The 12,748-nt window shown below is 37.6% G+C and overlaps 1 protein-coding gene across 5 annotated transcripts in view; it reads left to right on the top strand.

The window, feature by feature from the left end:
- The window catches only part of LOC134543009 (Ig-like and fibronectin type-III domain-containing protein 1), a 547,890-nt gene that overhangs the window by 173,256 nt on the left and 361,886 nt on the right, over window positions 1-12,748 (top strand). For all 5 annotated transcript variants that reach the window (XM_063387679.1, XM_063387678.1, XM_063387680.1 and 2 more), the window contains one exon: window positions 1,937-2,019. The gene's annotated coding sequence lies outside the window, so the exon portion shown is untranslated. The remainder of the gene's footprint in view (window positions 1-1,936; window positions 2,020-12,748) is intronic.

The raw sequence follows: 12,748 nt of genomic DNA, 5'->3' as shown, positions 1-12,748 counted from the left end.
CTCACTAGTATGAGTGTTTACGGGGACTGGGGATCGAACCCACGACGCGATAGCGAACAACGGTCCCCGAGAGAAGGTGTCGGTGGCTGATCTCAACTCCAGGCGCGCATCACGCCGTGGCTGAGGCTTCATACGGCGCTGTGGCCGAGTGCTAGCTCACGCCTGTTCGGCCACGAGATACGGAACATCTTTCTCGAAACGAGGCGTTCCAACAGCACCAGCGTTTACCCTTCACGGTATGAAAAACCCAGTCTCAAGCAGTCGTTGGGCAAATAGTAGGAATGTCTTCCTATTCGATTCACTTTTTTTTTCCGTGACGTCTAATAAATCGATGAACGCCGGCTGCACGCACGAAAAGTGTCCCGTTATGCTGTGTCCCGTTACGCTCATTGTACGCTTGCGCCGCATCTATCTCTCTTCCACTCGACTGTTTATAAAATGAAGTGAAAAGTTAATGTGGTTTTCATTGCTTATTACAACAACAATTTCTGCAATAAATGTTAATTATTCTTGCATTTTAAAAATCTGATTACTAGTGTAATTTCAAGTATTTATTATTATATTATTAAAATAAAAATGATTCAATTTTATTCATTAAGTATGCAATCATTTCATCGATGTTTTGTTATGATGTTGTCACGTTAAACTATCGTCCATAAACCGACTTTACAGACAACCAAAGCGAAAGCGCCATTGATAAATGAGCATCTATGGGCACCATGTGCACATTGACTCTTCTCTGCAAATACACAGAAAACATTTTTCTGTACCTTTAAAATAAAATTTCGTTGGAAACCAATTGCAAAGAAAAAGTTTATAACACTACACGAAAGACATTCTAACATTTATATTATATAATAGATGGCTATGGTTATTTTTGCAAATATTATATACGTTTTTCGAGATAATACTGAGCATTTCTTACGAAAATTGGCAGATATATATTTTATATATTTTGATTGATGTTTTATTCAAGCTTTCTTTTTAACCAAAAGAAGATAATCTAATCATTAATAATTTTTCTTTGCATTGTTTTATAATGCTTATTAATATGCGCAGTCAACACTGGAAAGCTATTCAGGGAACGGTTTACAAATAACTTTGACAACACAAAGCATAAATTCCCGATTAATAATCCTAACCCAGTATTACTGCTAACACTATTTTGTAAGGATACAGGTGTTTTCATGTAAATGTACGAATTAAAAAATATATGTAATCTAATATACATATGCACACACACATACAGTGTGTGAAGTGTGCAAAGTTGTTGCTGTTTGTCAGTATGTGCTGTAATCGCAGCACCGTACTCACTAGCAGGCAACGCTGCGCTAATCGCCCAAGCCAGACATGTATCGTACCACAAACAGCCATCCACTGAGCTGTGCACTAGACTGCCGGATGCTACTGTGTGTGTGTAGCTCTTTCTACACGTCTGCCCCCGGCTCGTCACCTGCTTCTCGCGTTCTCTCAGCCAGTGGAGTAGAGCCTGGATGCGTGCGAAATTCACATTTGCGTGCTACAGATCGCGCCTATAAATTTGCAATGTTTTGTTTCATGGCATATGTTCCTTATTAAAAACAAATTACCGATTGTTTTGGTATTCTTTGCCACCCATTCAATTTACACTTAGGAATTTTCGAACATTCCGTCTACACGGAATTTATCTCGAGTAAAGCAAATCTGTCCATGCGACTAGTTTTCCTGAGCCAATGCGAAACTCTCAAACAAACAACCTCAAACAATGGCGTAGTACAACACAGTTCAGACGTCTCACGAGTCGACCGCCGATGGACAGGCGGCAATCGCCCGAGTATTTGGACGACTGCGAAGTTTATCCAAAAATTAATCCAACCTGCATGATTACCTGGTCCCTACATTTGTGATCCCAGTGCTTGCTTACATATTCTAAACTCGTGCGATTCTTTTGTTGCAGGCTGCTGCTGAGCTCTGAGACTATCACCTGCTCGATCTCTCTCTCACACTGCAGTCTTGAGTCTGCGCTTTCAGATTTGTTTGGTAAGTGCGCCATTTCTGACGAAAAGGTAATTTAGAAAACTGTGTTCATAAATTTCACCACTTTATTTGTAGGGCCACATGAATTTCAACACTGGTCATAATTGCTGCGTTCAGTTCTAAGCTTTACAGAATCATTTTTCCAATTTGCATGACCAGAGGCAATGAATTGTGGATCTACTACGCCTTATTTTTAAGGATGACATTAAGTTAATTTTTGAAACATTTATTGACAAATTTATATTTTTTAGGTATTTTCGAAACATAAACCTTTTAACATTGGTTTTTAACTTAAAATCTGTAAGCAAAGTATCTGATAGAATGAGTCTTAAAGGCTATTTCATCCCAAAATATTGAATTTATAGATAAACATCCTTGCTGCTCTGTCAGCTCGAGTAAACAGTTCACACTCGAGTACGTCTGCTGCTGATGACGAAGCCGTCGGCGGCTCGACCGTAACCATGGCAACGCAGCTGCGACGAGAGAACCACAAAGGAGCGAACTCGGAACACTTGGAATCGAAGTTGAAGGTGGAACAACTGAGACAACGCGGTGGACTGTCTTGTTTATAGCCGGAACAGGTTCTTCCAGGAACCAAACTGAATATATAAAAAATATATATTAATATTTTGAGGGCTAGATACCATTTCTGAACAAATGTCCAAGCTCCAGACACAAATTAATTCATATTAAGTTATAAAATATGTTTTTTTTTAATTCTGTATGGTAACCAAGAAATAGAATATGTATATAGTGTATGATAATATAAAGAAGAAGAAATTTGCTAACAGTATTTACCAAAATAACTTCTAGTCTAGTTATAATTTAACATATAACAAAAATTAAGTGACAAAATCATAAATTATAATTTTGATATTTCTGTGAGAATTTGGTGGCTAATGAACAGTGGCAACTGACATCCACGCGTGTTCAAACAATGACGACTTATTCACGTCAGTAAACCCAATAATATTTCTGGTTGAAAGATTCTTTTAGCCGGTCGTGTGGAATGATGTCACGAGATGAGTCTGGCTCGTGGACCACCAGTTGGCTACCGTTGCCTTAGCGGACCATTTGAATTATTTTGATTGATATTTAGCAATAGTCTCTGGTTTTCAGTCAAATCATCATAGAGTTTGATTGATTCAAGTACAATCTATTCCACAGTGGATAATTCTAATCGAAGGAGCAGCAGTCAGACAAATAAGCGAAAACTGCTAGAGTTTATCGATAAACACAAAGTCTTCTGTTGTATAAACTCGCGGAATTTCTTGTCTTTAGGTTAAGTAAGTTGTATTGTATGTGGTTAAGTGATGAACGACACTAAAACGTAATCACACGCATGAACACACAGTTATTAGTCAGGTGCGCTGATCTTTTAAATATTGGAACAAATTTAGCAAAACATTAGACTCGTGATTGGAAGGACCGCGGCTAGAATTACAGTCCAGCCATTCCGTTTTCGATATTCCACGAGTTAGCTAATCACTCAGGGAAAACACTGGGTTGGTTCATAGACGTGGCCAATACATTCCCTGATGTCCTAGCATTGCGTTTATTGTCAGGTTGTCTGTCTGTCTGTCTACAGTGACCTTGCCGACTGTTGTACAGCCCAGATACAATCAAAAACTTCTTCTGCTTACAGAACTTTTTGGAACTAGTATTTATTTTTATTGTTCTAGATTGTTCAGCGTTAGCAATCACTGTAATAATTTTGGAACGCAACTAGTTACAATAAGTGAGATTTTATATCAGTTATTTACAGTACCTATATATTAACTTAATGTATGTAATTATTTTCCGAGTTAAAAATTGTGGGAACCATCCAACTGAAAACGAATTTATTATATAGCATTTCCTTAAAATACCCCTGAGATCAAGTGACAAAACTATTTTTAAAATTTTTGAAGAAATAAAAACACAAATATGTTGGGCTTACTATTACTGTATCAAATCGCTTTCACTACGTTAATTTATCTTGAGCTATCACCTCACTAAATTAACGCGTTGCTCGCTGAAATAAACAGTATGTAAAAAAACCTACATCAAACAATAAAAAACATATTTTCTTATCTTTAAAATACATACCTAACTAAGACTCCTTTGAAGTTATTTGGCAGTCATGGTACAAAAAATACCCCATGCTCATTGGTCAGTATTGTGTGCGGTAGTGAACTTTTTTTTTCCCATCTCACAGAACCGGCTTGCGGTTTCACGGACATCCGAAGAAGGGTTTGAAAGTGCAAAAGCCAATAGCTGCACGTCCAAACAACTAAGTTGTTAAGAATTGTTCGTGGAAACTGAACTCAATGGTTCTTGGATGTTTGTGGGGCGTGGCTATCGTAGCCAATTATTCATGAATTCATACCCTCTGCAGACCTGTATTACCCATATCCCTGTGGTTCTCTGCAAGTGCGCTGGTTCTGGAAGCGGTATGAATGTCGGCCCGCTTAGGGCAGTCCATTGGAGATCCCATCGCCGCTGAAATATTCATGCAGATATCTCTATTTCTCTCTCTCTCTTTCGCCCTTCAGGGCCGCCAACCTCCAGGGTTGCCCACCCAACCGCCACAGTTGGCTGCCTGCGCGGCCGCACTCCGCGCCGACGCGCATGCGCGACTGGGGGCTAGGTTACAAACTTGTCGATCACAACTCCTCAGTGTGACCAGGGGCGAACTCAGGGAGGGGATACGGAGAACCTTCTACACCCCCCCTCCCCCCAAGCCTTAAAATATATATATCATTCCCACCAACAAAGCAAAATAATTTTAAAGTAAACAGCACGCAATTAGGTTCTATCCCCTCTCCACTAGAAAAGAAATTCTGCGTACTCTTCATGGTATGACTAAGGTTAATCATACTACATGTTAGGGAGATTATTGTTATAAGTTTAGCACAATAAAAATTTTACGCCGCCAAATAGCACTGATGTTATATCTCAGAGACGTTCGTCATTTGTTTGTTTTTACCTTATGTTTTTCCTAGGAATTTACCATTAACGGGGTCCTAAAAATGCTGAAAAACGAAAAAAAAAAATTAAAAAAAAAATTGTATACAGTCCCCTTAGCATTCAAATAATACCTACGCTGTACTTTATTGTAGTACACATTATCAGCATAAGATAGACAATAACTGATTTGCATCACGCTGCATTTTCCACAAAAAAATTTTTAAACCGTACGTTACCTTTTAAAGGCGTGTTCGAAATAGTGACAACTGATGGATTTATGTTCTGGTTGTTGCGGAGTGTAATTTTTAAGGTACTAATGTATCAGCTCTGTATGTAAACTCCGTATATTCAGACTCTACATCTAAAAACTATTTATGCTTCTAACCGTTAGTTGAATTAACATTTGTATGATTAATTGACTAAACACAGATATAGACTGCGTGCCCAAGCTGCGCAGTTGAAATATTTTCAGTCCGCCACTTAACACTTTTATACCAATTGAAAGAAAAAGTTTAATGTCGCACGACAGTTGTGCATATTTAAGGTTATATAATCTCATGTTAGCGTTTTTTTTTTATTTTTCAATACCAGTGTGTAAAATTATTACCTTAGACTTAAAAATCAATTTTCAATGTCCTGAACATTTCTGGGGCCATTGCCCCCCCCCCCCCCCCCAAGGAGGTCCGATGGTGCTCGAAGGCCCAGGAAGTACGACAAAATTAACGTACTTTAATTTTCCCGACTTAAAAAAATCGGGGCAAATGACCACTCTCCTGGGAGGCCGGGAAGGGGGGAGGGATGTTGAGGACCATGAATGGCTGGAAAACACTCCAAATCGAAAGAGGATCAATTTTGAAATTTTTGAAATTTTTGTGCTTTCGACTTTGGAAAAATTTCCCACCATTCCTCCGACTCATGGTTATTGCCCGTAGCACGAACGTAGTGTTTTTTTTCTTATGCCCCTCTCCCCTTCTCTATTCGGGTCAAAGTCATGAAATTATTGTATTTTCATGGGGATTACATATCCTAGCAATGGTTCAAATAGATACGACAATTAGAAGTGGGTTAAAATCGACTTACAAGATTTGATTACATAGTTAGTTACCAGTGAAGCTAATAAAAGCTTTTTAAAATAAATTCAACACAAACATGCGTATGTTATTAAACAAGCCCTTGCGGCTTTGACAGCTGTACTGACAGTTCCTTTGGCAACTCATAAGCCAGTGATGGCTACGTGAGGAAAATGATATGACTCAGTACTTATTACAATTAGTTTGAACACTCGTGGTTTGAATTTTTTAAGTTTCCAAATAGTACGCTTTAAATTTCACTCATCTGCGTCATATAATCAGTATTCTGGGCCAAACATTTAATAAAATTAAATATATATTTTTTTTTCCTTTTGTAAGTGTTGTGAACTACGATAAAACTAGCGTGCTTCCCCAGAATTATGCGGGGGGAAAAGTAACTAATTGTCTAGTACGGAGTAACTTAATTCAAGTGACTCTCCGACTCGTTAGAGTAATACTACTATTGCGTATGTTGGCGTGCCTGGTTGAAAGCGAAATGCTGTCCCGTGGGTTGGGGGGGGGGGGGGCAAAGACTCCGCTGTACCATGTTCCGTTACGACACCACGCAAGAAGTGTGCTTGAAACTTGCCGGTGGGCCATGAAAACTTTGTTGCTTCAGTTTGCAAGGGCGCGTATACTTTGGCTAGACAATATTCTTATTATAAGGCCTTAGGTAATTACGAGCACTGCGTGTCAACATCGCCAACTTTCAGTTCTGCGTGGGCTGTGGCTTATCAACGAGTTGCTCGAACTGTGTGACATTGTGCCTACCCGGGCACACACACACGGTGCGCAGAGCTTCAGAAAGAAACCACGCGATTTTGGAACTGCTCAAGATATCAGAGAGGGGTCTGGTTTTCGAAAAGAAATTGAGAATACACTGAGGGCAGATGAGTAGTATTGTTTCAGTATTTAGTTTTTGAACTGTTTTTAGAAACGTGTTTTCGGAATAATTTTTTTAGCCATAAAAATACCCGGTACAGGTTTTTGAAAGCACGCAAGGAACTTTCATTTCAACGCTATCACAATAAGCAAAGACGCAAGGCCAGTCAGTAATTTCATCACGTCGCGGCAGCAATTCGGAGACCCGAGTATTTTCACACGGCCAAGTGGCTTTGTCACGACCAAGAGTTGTAAGTCAAGTGAAGGTATGTGTGTGTGAGTGTGTGTGTAAGTATATATATATATATATATATATATATATATATATATATAGAGAGAGAGAGAGAGAGAGAGAGAGAGAGAGAGAATGGTATTCTCAGCAAGGAAGATTATTGTATGACCAAAGACAATTAACACGCAATGTAGTTTTTCAAGACGTTCTTCATTAAAAACAATTTTTTTCGTCAACTATTTGTTTTTCCACACACGCACATCAAAAATAATTATAGGTTGTTTAATATTAACATAAATTGAATTTTTAATAAATATTTCGTTGTAGGCCTATTTATCATTTTTCAACGGGTGCCTTACAACTAACTAGGTTTCACATGTCTGCCATAGAATGTTATGGGTTATCATCTTAGCTCATAGTTTCTCAATGCACAACGAGAAGACTGCGCGGTAGTTTCAGAGCCTTGATCTAGAAGCATCACTAACACAAATACATCCCTGACTACACCTTGTCGCACGCCTTGTAAAACATAGGTATCTGCAAAAAATTTCATTTTGCAAAACAAAACAAAAAAAAAAAGTAAAGGTTTCGAACGAAAAAGAGAAAAAAAAATCAAAGTTCGTCGCATTTCAATGTCCAGTTTTGCATTTGCCTTTATATATATATATATATATATATATATATATATATATATATATATATATAGAGAGAGAGAGAGAGAGAGATAGAGATAGTTTTATTTCGTGCCCCTTTACGCGACTGGATTTGGTCGTGTTAACCGTCAGACAGGCATTTTCAGTCCCACCCGTGTCACTTTAGTACCCAACCGCCCGGCCCACTTCAGGTGACAGTTTTTTTTGGGGGGGGAGGGAGGGGAGAGTCCCGCTGAAAGAAAAACAGAACACGCAGGAATGGTAAAATGGGCGTGAGGAATTGCGTGCGAAACGCCGGTACTGCCCGTGTGGTGAGTCACTGGGACTGGCGTTCTAGAAACAGGAGTTGGTGGTAAGGGGTCAAGGAGAGGAGAATGTTTATGCGAATTATGAAGCGTGCTTCACATCGTTAACTGTGGTGCTCGAGCGACACGAGACATAAGAGCGAAAGTCTAAATCCGCACATCCCTGAGCACACACTTACATTTTCCCCCTCCCCCATCCCCGGAAAAAAAAAACTTTCACTGTACTGCCCGGCGGACACATGAATCAGATGGGAATGAAATAGGAGCGGGCGGGAAAGAAAGCAAGCAAAATAAAAATACGTACACGCGAATAAACAAGCGAGTTTATGCAAATGAGCCAGTAAACAGCGATGGGGAACAAAAAGGGAAGAGTGTAGGAGGAAAGAGGGCAGGGCCCTTCCTTCTAACTGCGTTATTTACGTGGGCCGTGTGCAAATTACCAGCCGGCGGAACGTCTCCGGGTAAACTCTCGAGGAAGAAGTTCCCTCTCCCCCCACCCTCGGCTCAAGGGGCGGGGCCCCGGGTGGGTAACACCCCTCACCCCCGCCCCTCACGACGTACGGGCTTCTCTCGTGCCGGCTCGCAGTGGGCGGAATGTTAAAAGCAGGTGGAATTATTTATGCCGCTGGCCGAGGCGGTGTCTCTCCACGAGACGACGCAGGTACACCGTTAAAAAAAATTACCGAGAAAAAAGTCACTACTTGCAAATATTCTAGACATCGACGTTAATTTACGGTTTCCAATGTTAACTTAATTTTTACAAAAACTCATGAGAAACTTCGTGTATTTACAAAAACCTTCAAAAACTTATTTGTTGTTTTTTTACCCTCTCACAGTTCAACAAATACGTGTCTTAAACTAAACATTTACTTAACATTTTCTACTTTAAAAAAACAATCTTATAGATTAAAGGAATAAAATATTTATACTAGCTATAACTAAATAGCCATGGCTAAACTAGATTTAATTTATATGTCAATTCTGAAGTAAAACTCTAAAAACATTTCCTTTTTAGGAACTAATTCTTCGTTAGGTAAGTTCACAGTTTGTTGACTGAGTACGTAAACGATATTTTTTTTTATGTCTAAACACCTTAGATCTCGGTATACGGCATTTGGTAGAAGTAATTTCGTTAATGGTATGGAAGTCGAATAAACTGAAATGTGTAACCAGTCCCAGAAATCTCGAAATGATGGTGGTCCCTCGTGATTTATCGCTATATATTGCATCCGTGAACATCGCAGAATTTATACCGCACATAGGTAGAGACCGGAAAAATTCGCGAATTCATTTCGCGATAGGCTAAAATACAAATAGTTATACCTCAGTGTTCCTCTGCTATTGGCTCACAACTCACCTGGATGACTCTGGGCCAATGAGCAAAGCTTTATCAAATCACAGGCTGCTACGTTGGGACGTCTCACAAGACAGTAGCCAATGAGTGGGTGACATTTGACCGAGTGTACGTATAACTATGGAGTTCATCCTACAGGGCATTGAACCCGCGAATTTTTCCGGTCCCTACAATAGGTATTCAAAAATAACATATTATAATAGTAAAAATATCCTTTAGTACTTTATGTTATAATTTATAGTCATAAAAAGAAATAATGACTACTTAAAAAAATTCACATTACAATTTGGTCAATCCTTAGCTAACATTGAAATGTAGATAGCGCAGCGTTTATGATACTATAGAGACACAGCAAATTGTTAGCCTACATATATTCAACGCAATGAAAAATAAAATAATTTTGTAATGAATTTTTACTATTAATCTTAAATGTTTAATCGGCTCAAGAAGGTTAAGGTTTGTTTGAAGGAAGTGTTTACAGATTTATTTCAGTATTTTAAGCAAAAGCAAATATAATAACATATACTTAGTGTTTTGATATGTGTTTTAAAATTATTAATACTTTTATTTTATTTTAAGAATTTAACCTCTAATTTCATGTCCGAGTTTCTTAAAATTGTATTTGCAACACAAGAACACATGCATTTTATTCGGAGCCGTTTCATTATAAGGTTTAAAATTTCTGTCTGTAAATGAAATGATTCGATAGTCAACGTGGCTGCTCCGGCAGCATATTCCAATGGCGGGTGCTGTAACGTAGCGTGAATCGCGTAAATAAATTTTGAAAACACAATTTGTGGATATACATATATCACCCTCGGCATCAATTTAGAGAATTCTATGTTAAATTTAATGTCCAAGTTTTGTATAAAAAGTGTATTTACAACATGAGAACATAATAATTTGCTCCTTACTAAGGTTTGACGTTACACATCTCTGGTGACTACTGAAAGACTCGCTCATATATATAAATTTTTTAATTTGTAAACCGTACTCTACACATTAACCAAAACTCTTAAATTGTTTTCGTGCCTGGTGAAATAAACCGTGATAAGGTGTCAGTTGTAATAGCTAACTGAATAGGTATGTTAGCTTTTAAGTATACCTATTGTTGCAAGTGAGAAAAATTAATATCTGAAAGTGTAGCAAAAATGTATTAATTTCTATGTACATTTTTTTCCTATATTACAACAAATTAAATTAACTGTCCACCAAACAATCACACTTTCACAAGTTCACTATATACTCTCCTCTCAGGAGTTAGGCTCGACAGTGGCTCTCCCTACTGTACGTTTCTCACCACGAAACTCGGGTCAAATACACTGATTCTCATTGCTCACTCGTCCGCCGCGTTGTAACACGGTCCCTGCTGCTCCGATATTAGTACGCTAAGCTCGTAGCTCGTCGCCCGCTATCGCTCGCCAAGAGCGTCACTCACCCTCTTCACTTCACTCAGGCTTTACTCCGAGGATTCCCCAGTGTCTCCACCAGCCTCTCATCCTCCTAGACTTATATACCTGCCAGCATCGCACCTTGGGAAGGCCACTTAACCCTCCAACTTAAGGCCATATTTTACAGATATTTTCATTTTTCTATGTAAAAGAGTTGTTCATAGTTTCCAAAATACACTTGAAATTTGATAATTTCGGATATTTGTGTGATAGGTTTTTAATTAACTTTTTTTCTTCCGAATAACTTGTGTTCGACATGATCTGTACCATCTGCACAACCAAATAACTTAATTAGCATTAACATTTTGGTAAAAACCATAAAGTATCGTTCGATGGAATTTTTTTTTTAGAATTTGTTGGTTGATAGTTTGAAAATAAATCTGTAAGGTAAAATTTGATTTAATTATTTTAGTAATTTGCAACATCCAAAACATATCCAGTTTCGCTACTCATAATCCTTACTAATATTATAAATGCGAAAGTAACTCTGTCTGTCTGTCTGTCTGTTTGTTACCTTTTCCCGGCTGAACGGATCGTAATGAAATTTGGCAAGGAGATAGATTATATCCTGGGGATGGACATAGGCTATATTTTGTCTAAAAAAAAAATTTTGAACGGGTTAAAAAAATATATCTTAATTTTATGTAACGTGTGTCATAGATATACAAACTGTTAGTGTCAATCCTCTATGTCTGCCGAGCAATAGCTTTCAAGCCATTACGTTACGTTTTGCTATTGTAAGGAACTAAGTAGAGAGTAAGAAAAAAATAAATATCTTGACAGTTTGTAGTGTCGCCATATTTGTTTCAATTTTCAATACCGTTTTTGTATATTACAATTTAAATTATTTTTTTACAGTAGCTACTTATAACTTATTTGCAAGGAGTTTGGTTTAGTGTTTATAATTTATCTGCTGAGCGTCAAGAGTCTTAGGGCTACTGAGACCGAAGACCAGAAATATTTATCAATTATGTAATATATTGTTGAAAAATTTGAATTTTACTATTTCAGGTAGGTCGATTTTTTTATTAATTAGAATAGTTACGTGTAATTGCCATCTTCCTTTATTTCATATTAAACATTATGTTTGGTTGAGTGTGAGATAATTTTATTTATGTATGTTTTAATTTCATTTATTTTCTATATATATATATATATATATATATATTCTTACCTACCTACTTCTATTAAATTTCAGGTGGATGTTAACATTGTCATCCAGTTGAATAATTTTTTTTGAAAAATTAGTTGTTATTTATACTTTTTGTTTCATTTTGGACCATGTTTTTTTTTTTTTTTTTACTTAATTCAAAGATTTGTGGTGTGTACAGGGAGTGATATCTCTATTAATTTCTATACTCCTTTGGATAAGCGGGAATATGGCCACCACAGTTTTACATATCAACAAATCCTACAAATGTTTTAAACATTATGACAAATAAAAAATAGTTTCACAAACATCCTTAGTTTTTTTTTTTTTTTGGTGTGTATAGTTTGAAGTTTAATATTATGTATGTACGTAAATTCTTAAACATAGGGTTATTTATTAATTTATTTAGAAAATTATTCATAGGTAGGTAATAAGTTTTCCTTTATATCTCTTTCGATTTGGAGTGTTTCCGAGCCATTCGGGGTCATCAACATCACCCCCTCCCCCCCCCCCCCCCCCCCCCAGGTTGGTTAAAGCGCCAAAATTTCGAAAGTTTAAAATTTTTAAAAAATCTTTCTCTTTCGATTTTAAGCGTTTTCGAGCCATTCAGGGTCCAAGAACCCCCCGCCCCCCCTCTGGGAAAAAGCCCCAAAATTTCGATAATTTTAGAAATTTCAATATCTATT

The sequence above is a fragment of the Bacillus rossius genome, assembly GCF_032445375.1.
Source record: "Bacillus rossius redtenbacheri isolate Brsri chromosome 9 unlocalized genomic scaffold, Brsri_v3 Brsri_v3_scf9_2, whole genome shotgun sequence".
NCBI classification, from domain to species: domain Eukaryota; kingdom Metazoa; phylum Arthropoda; class Insecta; order Phasmatodea; family Bacillidae; genus Bacillus; species Bacillus rossius.
This window is presented reverse-complemented; position numbering and strand designations above follow the sequence as displayed.